Consider the following 16,868-nt stretch of genomic DNA (forward strand, 5'->3'; position numbering starts at 1 on the left):
TTACCAAAAATAAGTTGACATTTTTCTGAGCACTTTGGTTTTTCTGTTTTACTATTGCCTTATTTTCTCGTTAATTTCTTGCGACGAGTAGATCCCGTATTAGACGAAGTTGCTGAAGAAGAAGAAGAACAAGGAGAAGGATTTGAAGAACTTGAAGACTTTGAAGACCAAGGTAAGCAGCCCTTTGACCATGTCTATGAAACCCTTTTTATGCATGTCATATAGCACCATATTGTTGTTGCATCGGAATCATGATGAGATGGTAACCACTTTGATGGGTTGCCTTTGTTACTTCCTCGTTGATACTTGCATTCTGCATGACCCTACCTCCTTATGAGGGTTATGCCGGTGGGAGTAGATAGGATGCTAAAGTAGTGCTACGCAAAAAGGGACAGGAATATGCATAGTGATGGAGACAAAGTATTTTCAAAAGACTTTTCGAAAACCCCATCGGGTGCCACTTATGCCCGGGGGAGATGATGAGTTGGGTAGCCACTTGATGACGAAGTGGTGTACCGAGGCAAGTATGTGTGTTGTTTTCAAAACGGATTGGTTTAAGTTGCGACCGTTATTCCAACCTTACATGCGCAACCACTCTACCCTTGTATGGGAAAGGGCATTATTGATTACCTAGGCCGATACTAGCTTGGAGCCCGCATTACTAGTGACGGGGGAGAGTTGGTGCTCTCTCTCTGCCAAGAACATTTTTATGGGGCACCAGACACACCGTTGGTACCCCGTGCCAGTGGTATGTGATGAATATGGGAGCAAGGCTCCACAATTTTAAGTTGTGAAAGGTTTGGCACGGGGGTTACTACCAATCGAGTGGACTCCATGTTAGTGTCGTCTAGGGAAAGATAGTGATCGGGTGCTTACCCTGGGTACTTGAGGTACCGCGGGTCGTGGATGACACGGAAGTTCCCCGGATCTTGTGGGTAAAGTGTGCAACCTCTGCAGAGTGTAAAACTATTCGAATAGCCGTGTCCACGGTCAAGGACAGTTGGGTAACCGCTCTTGGGCTACGTCCACATGTTTACAAACCAGTGTGTGTGTGGGAAAAACTACCTGGGTCAAGTCAAAGGACTTGACATGATTGAGTTGGGTTGGTGCCCACTCTTTTTATGTTGATATCTGTAACCTGTCCTCATGGTTAATTGAATTCTCCTGATGCATGTCTTACAAGTTGTTGAACATGTCATTGCACTCAAAACTAGCTTTCCGCAAAAATTTACCTATATCATGCATTGTTGTCCCTTGAACCAAAACCTGGGTTGCTTGCGAGTACATTCAAAGTACTCATTGGATTGCCACTGGTTATTTTATTGGCCAGGCATGAAAGAACATGATACGAAGAAGAGTACCTCGGTGACAAACATGCAAGCTAGGATGCTTCCCAGTCAGAATGCCTGTAGGGTTAAGGCAGATGGCATGGGTCCAAGTTACTGACGAAGATTTCCGCTGTGATGTTATACTCAAGACTTGACCATAATGGTCCTACTTGTGTAATACGGTATGTATGGATGTAAGACTCTTGTTATTCAGCTTCTGTGTGTTCAGTGAGCATTGATCTCTGGGATAACTATACACGTGCATTCGGTGATCACGACTTATGAGTCAGGGTCCCCACATCCAGCCTCTGCTTCAGTTCAGAGACTTCGGCAGCATGTGAGGTCGCGGCCAACAGCGACGCCTGCTCATGCAAACATATCACGTTAGTCTCCTACACTAGAGGATTGATCCTCTGTACGGTTCCTCTTGCCGAGCACCGGACAGTGTCTCAGGGGCTACTAACTACATGGGGTTTTTCTCTTTCTATTTCACTTACCTCAAAACCTGTTAACACGCTGCCGCAGGCCTCATTCAGTCCGCTCTTGGCAGACTGAACTTTCTCGATCACCGCACCCATAAGGACATGGTGCTCGTCCACAACGGAGGCGTTTCGTAGCGCCCCCATCAGGCCATCCGACGCTCCTGGTAGGACATGAGCCACCGGTGGAGGCGGCACTTCCCCCTTCAAAGGGAGCTGCTCGCCCGACTCCGGAGCCATAGGGGGCTCCGGAGCCGTATTCGGCTGAGGGCCGATCTGGATACGGCCCTCTTCGCTAGTCTCCATCGGGATTGGATCCCCCACATGTCCGGCAGTGGAGGTCTCGCCTCGTGGCGCCTCCCGAACAACGTCATGGGCTCCTCCCTTCGAAGCGGTCCTTCGGGACAGCACTTCGGTGTCATCCCCCGCCCCTGGGTAGTAAGCTGGCAGTGGCGATATGCTCGCCATCTTAGATGAAGCCAATGAACCTCCAGAGGAGGATTGCTGGATAAGATGACGGGTCGGACTACAATAGTACAGCTAACTATATCAAGATAATGGAGAGAAAGGGCTGGATGTGCGCATAAATAAGCCATGTCACTTACGATGCGGCCTGGGGCTTTGGGCGAGGGCGTCGTTCCGGACTACTATCCACGTCCCATGCGGTGTTGGCCGCCGGAGCGCCCTTCCCCTTTTTGGGTGCCTCCGCTTCCAGATGCGCCAGAGCCGCCCTCTTCTTCTTCCTCTCCTCAAGGGGAGGATTGTTTTCTTCCTCCTCCTCCTCTTCCCCATCATTGTCCTTAGGGACAGAGGAATGAGTTTCGTCATCTTTGGACGCTGTGTCCGAAGTACCCTTACGACGGAGGCCACTCTTGGCCTTCCCTTTGGCTTTCTTCTTGGCCTTCTTCTCCGGCGCCTTATACGGCACCGGCACCAGCATCTTCGCTAGGCGCGGAATGACTGGTTCTTCGGGCAGCGGAGCTGGACACTGGATCTGCTTCGCCCTCTCCGTCCAGTCCTGAAATAGCGATAATAAAAGCTCAGGCGTCGCCCTAGCAACACACAAGTAGGGAATACATTAAAAGAGGCATAACTCACTGGCAGGATGACTGGCGTCGTGTCCGCGATCTGAACCCGCGGCCGGTGGTTTTTCGTTGCCCTTAAAGAGCAACTTCCACGCATCCTCGTGAGTAGTCTTGAATAGCCTCACCAAGGTATGGTGCTTCTTTGGATCGAACTCCCACAAAGGGCGGCTCCGGCATTGGCACGGGAGAATTGGGCGAACTAACATCACCTGGATTATATCTACAAGCTTGATGTTCTTGGCCATCATGCTTTGAACGCGCATCTGCAGCGCCATTACCTCGTTGGACGAACCCCAATCGGGAGTATTCTCGTCCCAAGAAGTGAGCCGCATAGGAGCACCGGCGCGGAATTCGGCAGCCACGACCCAGGAGGTGTCGCGGGGTTCTGTGATGTAGAACCACTGCTTCTTCCACTCCTTCACTGTCACCACAAAAATACCTTTCGGCTAGGAGACATTGGGCAGCTTGCTCACCATGGCTCCACCGCACTCCGCATGCTGGCCATCCACCACCTTCGGCTTCATGTTGAAGACTTTGAGCCATAGCCCAAAGTGGGGTGGGATGCGGAGGAAGGCCTCGCACACGACGATAAACGCCGAAATGTTGAGGAAGGAATTCGGGGATAGATCATGGAAATCTACCCCATAATAGTACATGAGCCCGTGGACGAAAGGGTGGAGTGGAAACCCAACCCCATGGAAGAAATGAGGGAGGAATACTACCCTCCCGTTGGGCTCCGACGTGGGAATGACTTGACCCTCGGCCGGCAAGCGGTGGGCGATTCCCTTCACCAAATATCCTGCTGCCCGGAGCTAAGTAATTTCCTCCTTCCTGACGGAGGAGACCATCAACTTGCCATGACCACCGGATCCAGACATGGTTGTTGGGGTGGAAAGGAGATTGGATCTTGGGCGCTGGAGCTCGAGATCGTGAAGGCGGAGACGGAGAGAAACCGTGAGAAGAGCAAGAGGGGATCCTTATCCTCTTATAAAGGCAGCAAACATCAAACGCCTCCTCGCTCGCCTTAAGATTCGCTTGTTTCTGAAGGTTGTGCAAATGGCACGGTTGGGTTACCCATACCCGCATTAATGAGAATCCCGCAATAAGGGGACATGATCTGTGCTTTGACAAGACGTGCCAATAGCAACCGCGTCTTGAAACGTGGGACAAACAGTTCGAAATTATGACCGGACGGGCGTGATATCACGTTGCCGGAAGCTGCCAGCGGATAGAACTCCTGTGGAATATATATACTCTCTCTGCGGTTGTGTATGGTGTGTAACAGATCCGGATACAATCATCACGTCCGAAGACTGTCTTGGGAGTTTGGAAGAAGGGGAACCCGCCTTGCAATGTCGAAGACAATCTGCGCGCCAGACTCCTCATCATTGAAGCCATGTTAAGGGGCTACTGAGGGAGTCCTGGACTAAGGGGTCCTCGGGCGTCCGGCCTGTTATCCGTGGGCCAGACTGATGGGCTATGAAGACACGAAGACCAAAGACTATACCCGTGTCCGGATTGGACTCTCCTTGGCGTGGAAGGCAAGCTTGGCGGCCGATTATGAAGATTCCCTCCTATGTGACCGACTCCATGTAACCCTAGATCTCTCCGGTGTCTATATAAACCAAAGGGCATGGTCCGGATAGGACAGATTCATTACCATATACTTATAGGCTAGACTTCTAGGGTTTAGACATTACGATCTCATGGTAGATCAACTCTTGTAATACTCATATTCATCAAGATCAATCAAGCAGGAAGTAGGGTATTACCTCCATAGAGAGGGCCCGAACCTAGGTAAACATCGTGTCCCCCGTCTCCTGTTACCATCGATCCTAGACGCACAGTTCAGGACCCCCTACCTGAGATATGCCGGTTTTGACACCGACAGAGAGATTGGGAGTTGGAGCTCTGAAGGATTTCGTAAGCAACAACGGAAGGTGGGAGAAGGCATGGGATGCATATTATAGCTATCCACTCTTCATAAGTCATAGGAGGACCACGAGTCCCTCTTTTCACGTCATGGGCTTCTCCACTTCCCCATAATCTCGTAACATTATGTGTGAGTGGGGACTCGGGATCATTGCTCATGTCCCCAAAAAAACGGAGCACGATTTTCACCTTGATGAGACATGCCAATAAGGGGTCGGCCTCGAACCGCACATCAAGAACGGCCTGCCACCCGGAGTTATGACCGGTTCCGGTCCTTCATTAAAGAAGAAAAAGTTGTCAGTCAAGGACACTATTCACACTTCAGCAGCTATTTTTCTTCTTCTTCAGGTCTATGTAAAATAGGTGTTTTGGATTCCGAAACCACTTGAATCCAAATGTGTGCAGAATGCATTGAAGAACTCACCTCACAAGATGAAGACAATCTTGTATGCTGATGCCATACACAATCCCCGATGTTGGAGAGCGTTGGCGAGCTAGTGATGCGGTGCATCTGAAGATGCTTGTGGGGCTGTCGGAGGTGGCCCATTGCAGTGGCGGTGGCGGCTGCCAGATCTCGGTGGTGCTCCAGCACGGCACGGGCGCGTGTGGGTGTGGCCAGACGAGTACGGAACTCGTGGGGGAGGTGCAGCCAAGGCGGCCAGAGCACGCGGGAGTGGGGTAGGGATGCCCACGGGGCCCAAGAGATGCAAAGCATGAGGGGTGTGTTGAGCGCGAGCTCAGCCGTGGCGGTGATGGCGCAAAATGGCGACTAATACGGGGATGAAGCCAGGATATATGACGGGGGCCTCACAAGGAACAAAAGCGGAGCTCGGGGAGGCCGGGGAAGAGTTGTGGGTGGTGAATCACACAATGGTGTCCGACGGCTCCGAGGACGAAGATCTGGTCGATCTGCCGATGTAGACACTCCCAGCACGAACTCAAGGGCAGTGACGACACAATCAATGATAGAGAAGCTCGTCGATGCGAGCTCTGGGTGCGGGGGTAACGGCAGGCGCATTCACGACAATGGCCATGGCGACGGTGGCGTCCGACTTCGTCCAGACCAACGGAGGGTTTCTCCAGGGGGACGCGGGGTTCAAGTAGGTGCCGGGGGGTTCTGGATGGCCGACATGCAACCCCCGCGGCGGCCATGGTGGCTGGATGGGTGCCACGGCCTACCTGTGAACAGGATGAAGACGATGGCGGCAGGTGGGCTGGTCCATGCATTGTGGCCACTGGGGCCCATTGCGAGTAGTTTTAGTTTTAGTTCTTTTCCATTTTCTATATTAATATCCATCACTATTTTGCATCTACTTTTCATACCATTTGAACTTTTTAAATGTGATACTTGCTACATAAATACTTAGTATTATTCTGGAATAACACAAAAAGTTTGGAGCCAATTTGAGTCCAATTAAATTGTATTCGAATTTATATGGGTCTTATAGGTGCTGTTGTCTTAGTTTTAAATAGGTTGTGGCCACTTTAAAGATTCAAAACAGGTTGGTTCCTACATGAAAAATAATTAGTGAATATTTTCAATCCAACGAACATTTTCCATTTACTATTTGAAGAATTAATTATTTGACTTCAAATTTGAATTTTAATTTGACTTGAGTTTTAATCAAGTGATAATTAACTTAGTAAAGTATGGTGCCATGGCATCATTAGGGTGAGGTTTCTGTAGCATGACACTGGGGGTGTTACAAATATCCTCCACTACATCAAATCTCGTCCTGAGATTTTAAGAGGTGGAGTAAGGGGGAAAGTTCTCGTTACGGAATCCTAACAGATCTTCTCGTTCTTGGCCGCTTGTCTCGAAGAAGTTGATCCATAGCATTGATGTCTTCATTTTTCGGCATCAATGCATCATGATGAAGTTGTCGTTCTTCCTTCAGGATGTTCACCGTAATTACGAAAGGGGTAAGAGGGGAAAACTCTATCAGGATGGATTTAAACAAGATTGAGCATCGAACGGTTAAGTCAGGGGAAGAAGCATAAAGTATCTCTCGAGTTGGTTACAGAAACACATCGGGAGCATTATAAGAGGGTACGAAAGTCTCAAACAGGAAGCAATCATTTCATGCCTGAAGTGGAGTGTGAAGGGGGTTCAAAGCAACGGAATAAGTATTACGGCTGGAACCAGAATAGATCATCTCTAGGAAGGTGGCCCGTGAATTACATACGAAGCCAAGCATGAGGAATAACTTTGGAAACAGAGATGTATAGGAGAGTCAGGTTTTGGTCCTATTGAACTGTGGGTTATGGGCCCATGTGGGTTAAAAGTTGGAAGGGTGCTGACATCTTGCACGATCATGACAGCAAGGCATGTCAGAGGGTAGTATGTTAGTTATTCTTGGTGCACTAGGAACGGGCTCCCTAGTACTCATGACTTGTGCACGGACGGTGGTAGCATACCCGACAAAGGACCTTGATGGGGACCAACAACCAAACCAGAGAAGCCACTCTTTGTGAGATCAAGGAGCACATTAAGAAGACCAAGGCTTGGAGCAAGCCATGGGATTCACAACAGAAGCAACCAACCCCGCCAAAAGCGATCCAACAAGTTATGGCCAGGCAAGGTCCTCAAGCACAGGCTTCCTGCCAAATGCCAACGATCCACCTCTCTGGCCAGCTGGTCACTGATCACCAAGGTGTCGATCCCATAGTTGATTAGGTGGAGGCAACCCATGTGTGTCCACTTGCTGGGGAGGATGATTACCTTTATTGACACCCGTACTAATGGCGTGTCAAGCTAATAAAAGGGAGGTGGATAAGCGATGCATCACCCTTGCCGGAGTTCATCCTTCACAGGACACCTAGTGTCGGTGCAACAAACCCTGGGTTTGTTGCCCAGACTGTGCATAGGCACAAGAGCAAGATTACAGCATTGGACCATACAACACCGGACCAGGCCAAAGTACAAGAGACGAAGATCTTCAAAGGACCAACTGCTACCTCTTGAGCACTGCGTTGGTTTTCCCCGAAGAGGAAGGGATGATGCAGCAAAGTAGCGTAAGTATTTCCCTTAGTTTTTGAGAACCAAGGTATCAATCCAGTAGGAGGCTACACGCGAGTCCCTCGTACCTGCATAAAACAAATAAATCCTCGCAACCAACGCAAATAGGGGTTGTCAATCCCTGTAAGGCCACTTACGAGAGTGAGATCTGATAGATATGATAAAGATAATATTTTTGGTATTTTTGTGATAAAGATGCAAAGTAAAATAAAGGAAAAGTAAATAGCAAAGGAAATAACTAAGTAGTAGGAGATTAATATGATAAAGATAGACCCGGGGGCCATAGGATTCACTAGTGGCTTCTCTCGAGAGCATAAGTATTCCATGGTGGGTGAACAAATTACTGTTGAGCAATTGATAGAATTGAGCATAGTTATGAGAATATCTAGGCATGATCATGTATATAGGCATCACGTCCGAGACAAGTAGACCGACTCCTGCCTGCATCTTCTACTATTACTCCACTCATCGACCGCTATCCAGCATGCATCTAGAGTATTAAGTTAAAAACAGAGTAACGCCTTAAGCAAGATGACATGATGTAGAGGGATAGATTCATGCAATATGAATAAAACCCCAACTTGTTATCCTCGATGGCAACAATACAATACGTGCCTTGCTGCCCCTACTATCACTGGGAAATGACACCGCAAGATTGAACCCAAAGCTAAGCACTTCTCCCATTGCAAGAAAGATCAATCTAGTAGGCCAAACCAAACTGATAATTCTAAGAGACTTGCAAAGATAACCAATCATACATAAAAGAATTCAGAGAAGATTCAAATATTATTCATAGATAGACTTGATCATAAACCCACAATTCATTGGTCTCAACAAACACACCGCAAAAACAAGATTCCATCGAATAGATCTCCACAAGAGAGGGGGAGAACATTGTATTGAGATCCAAAGAGAGAGAAGAAGCCATCTAGCTACTAAATATGGACCCGTAGATCTGAGGTAAACTACTGACACTTCATCAGAGGGGCTATGGTGTAGATGTAGAAGCCCTCCGTGATCGATGCCCCCTCCGGCGGAGCTCCGAAACACGCCCCAAGATGGGATCTCGTGGATACAGAAAGTTGCGGCCGTTGAATTAGGGTTTTGGCTCCGTATCTGATCGTTTGGGTGTACGTAGGTATATATAGGAGGAAGGAGTACGTCGGTGGAGCAACAGGGGGCCCACGAGTATGGAGGGCGCGCCTGGGGGGTAGGCGCGCCCCCCTACCTCGTGGCCTCCTCTTTTATTTATTGATGTAGGGTCCAAGTCTTCGGGGTCTTGTTCGTTGAGAAAATTACGTTCCCGAAGGTTTCATTCCGTTTGGACTCCGTTTGATATTCCTTTTCTTCAAAACCCTAAAACAGGCAAAAAACAACAATTCTGGGCTGGGCCTCCGGTTAATAGGTTAGTCCCAAAAATAATATAAAAGTGGATAATAAAGCCCAATAATGTCCAAAACAGTAGATAATATAGCATGGAGCAATCAAAAATTATAGATACATTGGATACGTATCAAGCATCCCCAAGCTTAATTCCTGCTCGTCCTCGAGTAGGTAAATGATAAAAACAGGATTTTTGATGCGGAGTGCTACTTGGCTTAATTTTAATTTAATTCTTCTTAATTGTGGTATGAATATACAGATCCGAAAAATTCAAGACAAAAGTTCATATTGACATAAAAATAATAATACTTCATGCATACTAACTAAGCAATTATGTCTTCTCAAAATAACATGGCCAACGAAAGTTCATCCCTACAAAATCATATGGTTTAGTCATGTTTCATTTTCGTCACACAAGAATGCTCTCATCATGCACAACCCCGATGACAAGCCAATCAATTGTTTCATACTTTAGTAATCTCAAACCTATAAACTTTCACGCAATATATGAGCGCGAGCCATGGACATAGCACTATGGGTGGAATAGAATATAATGAGGGGGGTTATGTGGAGAAGACAAAAAAGGTGAAAGTATCGCATCAACGAGGCTAATCGATGGGCTATGGAGATGCCCACTGATTGATGTTAATGCAAGGTGTAGGGATTGCCATGCAACAGATGCACTTGAGCTATAAATGTATGAAAGCTCAACAAAAGAAACTAGTGGGTGTGCATCCAACTTGCTTGCTCACGAAGACCTAGGGCACTTGAGGAGGCCCATTGTTGGAATATACATGCCAAGTTCTACAATGAAAATATCCCACTAGTGTATGAAAGTGACAAAACAAGAGACTCTCTAACATGAAGATTAAGGTGCTACTTTGAAGCACAAGTGTGGCAAAGGATAGTAACATTGTCCCTTCTCTCTTTATCTCTCATTTTTTGGGCCTTCTCTTTTTTTATGGCCTTTCCCTTTTTTGGGGCCTTATCTTTTTTTTATGGCCTTTCTCTTTTTTTTTATAATTCCTCACTTGGGCCAATGCTCTAGCAAATGATGATCATCACACTTCTATTTATTTACAACTCAATGATTACAACTTGATACTAGAACAAAAGATGACTCTATATGAATGCCTCCGGCAGTGTACCGGGATATGCAATGGACCAAGAGTGACATGTATGAAAGAATTATGAACGGTGGCTTTGCCACGAATACTATGTCAACTACATGATCATGCTAAGCAATATGAGCATAATGAATGTGTCATGATGAACGGAATGATGGAAAGTTGCATGGCAATATATCTCGGAATGGCTATGGAAATGCCATAATAGGTAGGTATGGTGGCTGTTTGAGGAAGATATAAGGAGGTTCATGTGTGAAAGAGCGTGTCATATCACGGGGTTTGGATGCACCGGCGAAGTTTGCGCCAACTCTCAATGTGAGAAAGGGCAATGCACGGTACCGAAGAGGCTAGCAAGGATGGAAGGGTGAGAGTGCGTATAATCCATGGACTCAACATTAGTCATAAAGAACTCACATAATTATTGCAAAAAATATACAAGTCATCAAAATCCTCGGTACTACGCGCATGCTCCTAGGGGGATAGATTGGTAGGAAAAGACCATCGCTCGTCCCCGACCGCCACTCATAAGGAAGACAATCAAATAACACCTCATGTTTCAAATTTGTTGCATAACGTTTACCATACGTGCATGCTACGGGACTTGCAAACTTCAACACAAGTATTTCTCAATTTCACAACTACTCAACTAGCACGAATTTGATATTATTACATCCATATCTCAAAACAGTCATCAAGCATCAAACTTCTCTTAGTATTCAAAACACTCTTAAGAAAATTTTACTAACTTTGAATACCTAGCATATTAGGATTTTAAGAAAATTACCATGATATTAAGACTCTCAAAATAATCTAAGTGAAGCATGAGAGATCAATAGTTTCTATAAAACAAATCCACCACCGTGCTCTAAAAGATATAAGTGAAGTACTAGAGCAAAATTATATAACTCAAAAGATATAAGCGAAGCACATAGAGTATTGTAACAAATTCCAAATCATGTATGGCTCTCTCAAAGGGTGTGTACAGCAAGGATGATTGTGGTAACTAACAAGCAAAGACTCAAATCATACAAGACGCTCCAAGCAAAACACATATCATGTGGCGAATAAAAATATAGCTCCAAGTAAAGTTACCGATAGAAGTAGACGAAAGAGGGGATGCCTTCCGGGCATCCCCAAGCTTTGGCTTTTAGGTGTACTTAGATTATCTTGGGGGTGCCATGGGCATACCTAAGATTAGGCTCTTTCCACTCCTTGTTCCATAATCCATCAAATCTTTACCCAAAACTTGAAAACTTCACAACACAAAACTTAAAGTAGAAAATCTCGTGAGCTCCGTTAGCGAAAGAAAATAAAAGACCACTTCAAGGTACTGTAATGAACTAATTCTTTACTTATATTTGTGTTATACCTACTGTATTCCAACTTCTATATGGTTTATAAACTATTTTACTAGCCATAGATTCATCAAAATAAGAAAACAACACACGAAAAACAGAATCTGTCAAAAACAGAACAGTCTGTAGTAATCTGTAGCTAGCGCAAGATCTGGAACCCCAAAAATTCTAAAATAAATTTATGGACGTGAGGAATTTATCTATTAATCATCTCCAAAAAGAATTAACTAAATATAACTTTCCAAATAAAAATGGCAGAAGTTCTCGTGAGCGCTAAGGTTTCTGTTTTTTACAGCAAGTTCAACAAGACTTTCCCCAAGTCTTCCCAACGGTTCTACTTGGCACCAACACTAATTAAACACAAAAAACAAAACCAAAACAGAGGCTAGATAAATTATTTATTGAATAACAGCAAGGACAAATATTGTGTTGTCTCCCAACAAGCGCTTTTCTTTAAATCCTTAAACCTAGGCATTGATAATTTTAATGATGCTCACATGAAAGACAAGAATTGAAGCACAAAGAGAGCATCATAAAACACGTGACAAACACATCTAAGTCTAACATAATTCCTATGCATAGGCATCTTATAGGCAAACAAATTATCAAGGCAAGCAAAAACTAGCATATGCACGGAAACGGAAAGAAACAATAGCAATCTCAATACAACGAGAGGTAATTTAGTAACATGAAAATTTCTACAACCATATTTTCCTCTCTCATAGTAATTACATGTAGGATCATAAGCAAATTCAACAATATAGCTATCAAATAAAATATTCTCAACATGCATGCAAAGTTGGCACTTTTCCGAAATAGTGGGATTAACATTAACTAAAGTCATGACCTTTCCGAACGCACTTTTATCAAAAAGTTCATAGGATTGAAAATTCTCCAAATATGTGGGATCTAAAGTTGACATTATTCCAAACCCACTTTCAATATTATTGCAAACATTATAATCAATCTCAAATTCATCATGGGCCTTAAATAAATTTTCAAGATCAAAAGAAGAATCACCCCAATCATGATCATTACTACAAGTAGTAGACACAGCAAAACTAGCATCCCCAAGCTTAGGGTTTTGCATATTATTAGCACAATTGAAATCAAGAGAATTTATAGCAAAAGCATTGCAATCATGCTTTTTATTCAAAGATCTATCATGAATCGCTTCATAAAGTAATTCATCACACTTTTCAGATTCACGAATTTCAAGCAAAACTTCATAAAGATAATCTAGTGTACAAAACTCACTAGCAATTGGTTCATCATAATTGGATCTCTTAAAAAGATTAGAAAGTGGATGAGGATACATAGATCTTAGGTTCTCTGTTTAGTAATAAATAAACAACTATTCCAACCATACGAGCAAACAAGAAACGGGGGCAGAAAGAGGCAAATAGAGAAAGAGAGGGAGGATAGAGAGAGAGGGAGAATAAAACGGCAAGGGTGAAGTGGGAGAGGAAAACGAGAGGCAAATGGCAAATAATGTAATGCGGGAGATAAGGGTATGTGATGGGTACTTGGTATGTTGACTTTTGCGAAGACCTCCCCGGCAACGGCGCCAGAAATCCTTCTTGCTACCTCTTGAGCACTGCGTTGATTATCCCCGAAGAGGAAGGGATGATGCAACAAAGTAGCATAAGTATTTCCCTCAGTTTTTGAGAACCAAGGTATCAATCTAGTAGGAGGCTACGCGCGAGTCCCTCGTACATGCACAAAACAAATAAATCATCGCAACCAACGCAAATAGGGGTAGTCAATCCCTATAATGCCACTTACGAGAGTGAGATCTGATAGATATGATAAATATAATTTTTTTGGTATTTTTGTGATAAAGATGCAAAGTAAAATAAAGGCAAAGTAAATAGCAAAGGAAATAACTAAGTAGTAGGAGATTAATATTATAAAGATAGACCCGGGGGCCATAGGTTTCACTAGTGGCTTCTCTCGAGAGCATAAGTATTCTACGGCGGGTGAACAAATTACTGTTGAGCAATTGACAGAATTGAGCATAGTTATGAGAATATCTAGGCATGATCATGTATATAGGCATCACGTCCGAGACAAGTAGACTGACAACTGCATGCATCTACTACTATTATTCCACTCATCGACCGCTATCCAGCATGCATCTAGACTATTAAGTTAAAAACAGAGTAACGCCTTAAGCAAGATGACATGATGTAGAGGGATAGACTCATGCAATTTGAAGAAAACCCCATCTTGTTATCCTCGATGGCAACAATACAATACGTGCCTTGCTACCCCTACTGTCACTGGGAAAGGACACCACAAGATTGAACCCAAAGCTAAGCACTTCTCCCATTCCAAGAAAGATCAATCTAGTAGGCCAAACCAAACTGATAATTCGAAAAGAGTTGCAACGATAACCAATCATACATAAAAGAATTCAGAGAAGATTCAAATATTATTCATAGATAGACTTGATCATAAACCCACAATTCATCGGTCTCAACAAACACACTGCAAAAACAAGATTACATCGAATAGATCTCCACAAGAGAGGGGAGAACACTGTATTGGGATCCAAAAAGAGAGAAGAAGCCATCTAGCTACTAACTATGGACCTGTAGGTCTGAGGTAAACTACTCACACTTCATTGGAGGGGCTATGGTGTTGATGTAGAAGCCCTCCGTGATCGATGCCCCCTCCGGCGGAGCTCCGGAACAGGCCCCAAGATGGGATCTCGTGGATAAAGAAACTTGCGGCGGTGGAATTAGGGTTTTGGCTCCGTATCTGATCGTTTGGGTGTACGTAGGTATATATAGGAGGAAGGAGTACGTCGGTGGAGAAACAGGGGGCACAGGACGGTGGAGGGCGCGCCTGGGGGGATAGGCGCCCCCCTACCTCGTGGCCTCCTATTTTTTTCTTGACATAGGGTCCAAGTCTCCCGGGTCTTGTTTATTGAGAAAATTACGTTCTCGAAGGTTTCATTCCGTTTGGACTCCGTTTGATATTCCTTTTCTTCGAAACCCTAAAACAGGCAAAAACATCAATTATGGGCTGGGCCTTTGGTTAATAGGTTAGACCCAAAAACAATATAAAAGTAGATAATAAAGACCAATAATGTCCAAAACAGTCGATAATATAGCATGGAGCAATCAAAAATTATAGATAAGTTGGAGACGTATCACCAACATACATATCAAGAGGACCAAGACAAAGCCAGAGAAGTAAGAAACAACTAGGAGAGAAGCCTCCCTTGCCGGGTAGGCGAGCCTGGAGAGGACGTGGTTACCCCGAGAGGAAAACCTCCAAGACGCCCCGGCAGGGCCTGCCGGGACTTGCGGAGGTGGAACCACCTCACCATGACGCACGTCGTTGATGAGTGTGGTTTCAAGCCGCAAAGTCACTAAGTAATAGCCATTTGCCACATGGTAGCCTCTTTCTACAAGAGATACTTACAAACGACACCTGTCTTGTAACATGTCAAGCGAGCAGGCACGAAGTTGGCAAAACAGCCTGGCAAGACTTGCCGGGCAAGCAATGATGTGACGCTGAGCGGGGCATTGAATGCGGTCTGTCAGCCTGCAGAGTTAGGTATGATAGCACTATTTGCTATCTTATCATTGCATAATGACTGATTTGCCACTGTGGTGACCCCTTAGCCTATAAAAGGATGCCCATGGCAACCTAAGAAAGGGTGGGACCCTGTGTTAGTGAATCCACCCCCTCATATTTTGTACGCTCGTAGTCATTTTGCCTTGAGGAAACCCTATCGGGCAAACGCACTACGGCCACCACCATTTTTCCACCATCAATCCACCAAAGCAGGAGTAGAGTTTTACGCCTCATGGCAGCCCGAACCTGGGTAAAATTTCCCGTGTGATCTCTCCCTTGCCACCCCACGCTCGTCTGCTCTTTGTGCAATGTGACATCCTCCCGCCAAACCGGCAAGGGACCCTTGGTCTCATAGGTGGTCGTGCTTTCCTTCGACATCTTTGGTGGGCCAGGTAGGGGGGTCACATTCACGAACCTGAAAGCATGAGCAGCGCATCATCTTCACCGCCATCTTCATCTTCGACGGCGCCACCGACCATGGCGCCCAAGAAGAAATCTAGTGCTTCAGCTCACCCGTCCACCTCGAAGGATCCATCGCCCGCAGCCACCAATGCTACGGGGGATGCGGAAGCACGCGAGGACGTGGACGTTGCTGGGGATGTGGTTGGAGCAGGCGGCGCCGTCACCACCTCCCCTGCGGCCGAAGCGGGAGCAGGAGACGTCGGAGGAGAGCAGCATCAGCAACATCCCGGTGGCCACACTCCACGAGGTACGGGCGAAGGGATTATTCCTTCTGTGCCCCTTCCCCTCGCTGACGGGCACAACCATAGTGGTGGCGCTCGGTCCGGGGGGAATCGGCACCCTCCGGCCGCCCCCACCATGGAAGCGACCGCGGTGCGTACACCTCCCCCGGGCCGAATCGACCAGGTCGCTGCGCCCAACGGAGCCGCTGGCCCTCAAGCTCCTTCACCACGTCACCACACCATCCAAATGGCCGCGTCGCAATTGGAAGGACATGGTGCTGGCGCCACTGGCAACGTTAGAAGCCAAGCGACGGTGCAGTCCACATCATCATCACTCATGCTAAGCACTACTATGGAAGCCATGGAGCGGGATCAGCTGCTACTGAGGTTTCTGCCATCGGCCGAGCAGATGGACGAGTGGCGTTCCACCATCCAGAGTCTGCTCAGTTTCGCCGAGGCTGGGGGCTCACAGCGAGCTATCCCGCCACGGCCTCCCCAAGAGACGATGGCAGCTCGCGCTGCTAGTCATATAGAAGGGGCCACCCCACAGTACAGTCCCCACCACGGCAACCAGTGCGAGCACAACGGAATCAAGAACCTAACGACATCTCGATGGCCTCCTCTGACCCTCGAGCACGTCCAGACCAACGGCGAGCCCCGAAGGATAGGCGGAGGGGAGACGCGTACGTCATCATCGAGCAACGCCACGGGTACTACCGTCGGGCCAATGGGTGCGACAGTCCCGACATTGACGAGCCTGTGCTCGAGGTTGGTGGGTGCATGCCCTTCGAGGTTGGGTGCCCTGCCTTTACTCGTGAGCTGCGGCCAATCCGTTGGCTGTCCGTTCATATGTTCAAGCCAAAGATACCCGAGAAGTATGATGGGAGGC

Source organism: Triticum urartu, chromosome 6A (genome assembly GCF_056163025.1).
Source record: "Triticum urartu cultivar PI428250 chromosome 6A, HENAU_Tu73, whole genome shotgun sequence".
Taxonomy (NCBI): Eukaryota; Viridiplantae; Streptophyta; class Magnoliopsida; order Poales; family Poaceae; genus Triticum; species Triticum urartu.